Source organism: Elephantulus edwardii, unplaced genomic scaffold, assembly GCF_000299155.1.
Source record: "Elephantulus edwardii isolate Elephantulus edwardi_28Jun2011 unplaced genomic scaffold, EleEdw1.0 scaffold00017, whole genome shotgun sequence".
Classification (NCBI taxonomy): Eukaryota; Metazoa; Chordata; class Mammalia; order Macroscelidea; family Macroscelididae; genus Elephantulus; species Elephantulus edwardii.
Genome location: NW_006399767.1, coordinates 1,496,441 through 1,501,852, shown reverse-complemented (window position 1 = coordinate 1,501,852; position 5,412 = coordinate 1,496,441).

Here is a 5,412-nt window from a genome sequence, read left to right as displayed (position 1 = left end):
AAGAAAGAAAGAAAGAAAGAAAGAAAGAAAGAAAGAAAGAAAGAAAGAAAGAAAGAAAGAAAGAAAGAAAGAAACAGGGAAAGAATGTTTCACAGTGTGAAATGTTTAATGTCCTCTAAGTCACTGGTTTTGGTTTAGGGCATCCTGCCAGGTTCTTTTGTTATCAACAAGGATTGGGTAGAGTATCCTCAGGTGATTTTTGTTTGCCTAATCATGAAATCATGAAGATAGTTTGTTTGCATACACAACATGAATTGACACAGTGACTATAATAATGTGCTTGAGTGAATCAGAGATCAAGAAGATGGCACAGGATATGACAAAATTCAGATTTGTTGTTTACAGGGTCACTATGAGTCTTAGTTAACTAGATGATGCTTACCTACAACAAGTGTGTGTGTGTGTGTGTGTGTGTGTGTGTGTGTGTGTGTGTGTGTGTGTGTGTGTGCGTCCCTTTTGTAAAATTGAGCAATCAGTAAGTGTAAGATTTTCTTTATGACAATTCCCTAAGTTGTACAGATCATTTAGAAAAATATCTCAAAGTCGCCCTTAATTTTAAGATATGACATAAGTAAATCCTTAAATCTGAATTAAAATGTGTTCTCCCTAGCCCTGTAGCCTAGGATTCAGTTTCTCTCTGTTCATGTTCAGTATCCCATCAGAATGGTATTCCAGACACAAAAAGATGGTGACACAATTGCCTCTAATCCTAAACTTTACGTATTTATATGCATACTGAGAAATATGCATATTCTTTAACTTTTAAATTTGCAAAGTAGTTCCTAAAAACATCTTCCATGTAAATAAACTTCTTTCAATGCTAATGAAATAGCAAAGCTTTGTCATTTTCTTAAAGGCAGTGCTTTGTATGTAATGCTTTTGTGTATTGTGAGGGACCACTTGGTAGGTTCCACATCAGATTGTCTCTATGAGAGAACCTAACATTACAAGTCCTGTGTCACCTTCAAAATAGCAGGTAGGTTTGAGTACAATATTATATTATTGTAGCCATGGAATCAAATCAGTCCCTTTGAGGATCTTCCTGATTTCCCGCTGCCCCCTCCCCACCCCCATGTTCTACTTCCGCAAAGTGTGATGTTTTACTCCAGGGATTGAGCACTCTTAATAACCTATCCAAAGTAAGCAACACAAAGTCTTGCCATTTTGGCTTCTAAGCAGCTTTCTGGCTGTACTTCTTTCAGGTTGTATTTTTTTTTTCATCCTTCAAGGGTCTTCAGTATCTATGTCGTTAAAGTTAACTCTACTTTGAGGAGGCAACAATTTCTCACTCATATTTTGCGTTCCCACATCCTGAGAAGGAGCTCTGATGGTGTCATGTGTTACACATTAGATTGTTAACAGAAAGGCTGGTGGTTTGAATCTACCAACTTAGAAGAAAGATAAGACAGTTTCCTCCCATAACCATATACTTATAGAGGGTTGTTATGATAAAGAACCACCTTGCCAAGCATTGGGTTTGGGTTTGGTTTCCAACTTGAGGAGCTCGGCTTCTAGAAATATATTAGATGCTGTTTTATTTTATTCCTAAATTTTCATTGGATAATTTACCCTCATCTTATGTTTATATTGTTTTGCGTGCAAAATGTGTACACATCGTGTACCATTCATGCACATTGTGTTTCCGACATTTCTACATTCATATTGTGTTTCCTCATATGCATTGTGTTCTATAAAATTAATCTGCATTGATCTATGCCTACTATTACCCCAACTTTTCATGTCCCTTCTGGATCTTTCCTAATTTCTTCACCCCAATTCACCCCCTTTCCCCAAACTCTTTTATCAAATTCATTTTCTCCCCCCCACACCTTTTGCCCCCCACACCTTCCCTCCCCCTTTTGGAATTTTATACAAACTTTACTAGTTACCCTTCTATTTTTACAATAATGGTCTTATGCAGTATTTGTCCTTAGGAGACTGAGTTAGATCACTCAGGATCATTCATTGGATCATTTTAAAAATTAAATTGTCAGGCCCTCGTTATAACCTGTTCATTTTAGCCTGGACCTTTTACTGGAATCTTGCTGGGCACAGAAATACCATAGGCATAGACTCTATCATTAAACCAACACTCAAGCCAGGACAGACAGAAAACAGACAGGTGTAAAGCATTGCCTATAGTAGTATTTTAATATATTGACTGATTTGAGGATGTAAAGCAAGTAGGTGGCCTAGGACAATGTAGTATTGAGGCAGGAGAACTTTTTCCGGTCCTGACTAAGCCAGTTTCACTTTTCTTGGGATCAGTTAATGTCATTCAGTACAACAGATGAAAAGAGGCGAGGTCAGGAGTTAGCAGGAAAAATGAATAGTTAGTTTTCATTACCCTTTAAAGGTGCAAAAGAAGAAGATAGCAACATAATGCTATCTAACTAACAGACAGTAAATTGCCAGCAAATTAGCTTTAAGGAGCAGAAAGGAGGGAACCATAGAAGATAGAGCGCAACCAGCCAGACCCAAACTCCTCCCAAGGCATGACCTTCCCACTAAACACACTGCCATTGAGTTGATTTCAATGCAGCAATATTATAGGACAGGAAAAGCTACCCATAGGGTTTCTCAGGCTCCAGGTCTTTGATGAAGTAGACTGTCTTTCTCCCATGGAGTCTCTGATGAGTCCCATGCATCAGCTATTTCACCAAACACTCTTCTTGACACTCAGTGGTTGTGACCTGGCAGTCACAAGAGGATGTTGTACCACTGCCAATTTTCCAAGACACTCTGGACAGGTAGATGTAGCAATAGCAAACGAGTTTGTTCATTAAAATGAGGTCATCAGGAAAAAAAATAGTTTTGGATTTGTTAATTGTTTTTTACCACAAAAGCAAAGGATTTGTCAAAATGACTGAGCAAGAGCAGTTTAAGTTTCAATGTCAAGAAGGCTCAGGGTGGACCTTGTAAAAATTCTCATCATTTATTTGTCCATCATGCTAATGTCTAAAATGATAATTCATTTCATCATAAGATAATGAACAATATCATTTAAAAAATGTCCTTGAAACTCTGGAATGGTCCTGCCTTATGGACAAAAGCTGCTGAGATATTCATCCTCCTTGGAAGTCAGCTAAGATCTAGGGTTGAAAGTTTCCTTTTTAGAATAATGCAATTGCTTCTTACCAAGAGCCTGTTATAATTTAGCCTCAATTAAGCTTTATGAATAGCAAAAACAAATTAAAAACAAAAACTACAACCTGAGCAATTAGTTTATATTTCAATAATTATTGCATAGACTAAAAAATATTAGGAAGCTAGAATCAGCTTATTAAACACTGTAAATCTCAGAATAACTCTATAAGAACTGTCTGTATCATTATCTCCATTTTGTTGTTGTTGTTATATGCCACAAAGTCACGTGCTACTCTAGTGACCCTATGCACAACCTCTCTGAACCCTGTTCTATTTTGAGCCAATCTCATTGTCTCTGACATACCTACCCCCATTACCCCAGTAACTGAGTCAATTCGACTTATCCAGGGTGTCCCTTTCTTGTACTATCCCTCCACTCTTCCAAGCATGATGTCTGGCTCCAAGGAGTGGTTCCTCCTGGCAATATGCCCAAAGTATGTGAGACAAAGCTTTGAAATCCCTGCCTCCAAGGAGTAGCACAGTTTCGCTCTCTGTAGGATAGACTTGTATTCTTTTGGCAGTCTGTGGTATATTCAATACTCTTCTCCAGCATCACAACTCAAAGGCATCAATTCTTCTTCTATCACCCTTATTAATTGTCCGTTTTAGAAAATGAAATTTAATTTGATTCAAACTTATTATTTCTACCCTGAAGTCTAGTTTTACTTTTATTTATTCCTTCATTAAATGCTAGAAAGACACTATGGTAGGGTTTGCTCATGACCCTAGAGCACTCCAAGTAATTTTTGGTGTTCCTTTAGATTCAACTTGAGCCAATTTGGTCAATGGAATTATGATATCCTTAAATGTCCATGTCATAATCCATGGAAGCTGAGAATATATTTATTTATAAGATTATGGTAGCTACTAAATCGATTTAAAAGTAGGAATATAATTCCAGTGGATCCAACTTCCAATTTTTAAGAGTCCTTAAAAATGTAAGAGAGGGACAAAACGTTTAGGCAGAGACAACAATTGTTTGATTCAATTCAACGCTCACGGATGACAGTGAGGGCTCCAGCCTGGCAGTACTGAACTTGTTCTACTTTTAAGTTCCAGTCCTAGAGGTACAGGGTTGGACAACTGTACAATCATGGTGAGATGCATGTGCTATGAACTTTCATAGCTTTTAAGGATGGATTTTTAAATAATGATATGGTTCAATAACATCATGTTAGATCTTCATCTTTCAAATGAAGAAGCTGAGGTTCAAAGAGATTAGGTGACTTGCCCAGGGTGGGTTGCATCTAGTTATAAGCAGTGTTGCCAGGTCTAGCATGAGTTCTGATTAAGAATAAAAATATTCACTCTCCTGAGCTTCATCGATGTGAATTTGGTCTTATAGACAAAGTCACAGGAGATTCAGTGGGATGAATTGCCTATTTTTCCCAGAATTTAGGGATATCTCTATCACCTTAATCAAGAAACTCCAGCCTAGTACTTACTACCTGAGGCTGATTTTTTTCCCTTCATATTTCCTCCACCCTATGTAAACTCTGATTTACATCTGACCAGGAAACACACTCAGAACATATTATTCAAGTATTTATTCAGCAATGCTCTAGGCTATGACAATAATTAAGTGCCAACAAACAAGATCATGTTCACTATTGGTTATGACTATGGACTTTATGACAGAGCCCTAATCCATTCTCAACTGGTTAACAAATTCACTGGAACATTTTGTAGGAAGGACTTTAAAATTTTTTATTTTAATGTTTCTGATTTTTCTTGGACCAACAAAATTAAACCTTCCCTTGCCCTTTAACTACAACCTGTAATAGAAACTGCAATTGGTCTATTCTTAACTTGCTATTGTTATGTGCCTCAAATTGGAACCCATTCAGAGCAGCCCCTCCAGTAGCTTTATAGAGATTATAAATCACAGGAGAATTTTCATCTTTTTGCCCTGGAGAAGGTGGTAAATTCTATCTAACCACTTGCTTTTGGGTTGGAAGTGTTCCTTCCCACATAATGGAGGAAATTGTTTCCATTTTTAAGTGATCATTACTTTCAACTTAGGGACTGATGAAAGCACAAATACATATATGTCTTGGAAAAGGTGCAGCCAGGGTGCTGCTTGGAGGCAAGGATAGTGAAATTTTGTCTCACATATTTTGGGCATGTTGCTAGGAGGGGCTAGTACTTGGAAAAGAACATTAATGTTTGGAAAGGTGGACAGTCAGGAAAAGGAAGAGAAGAGTGTCAACAAAATGAGTTGAAACAGTGACTGCAAAAATGGGCTCAAACAAATCAGAAATCATA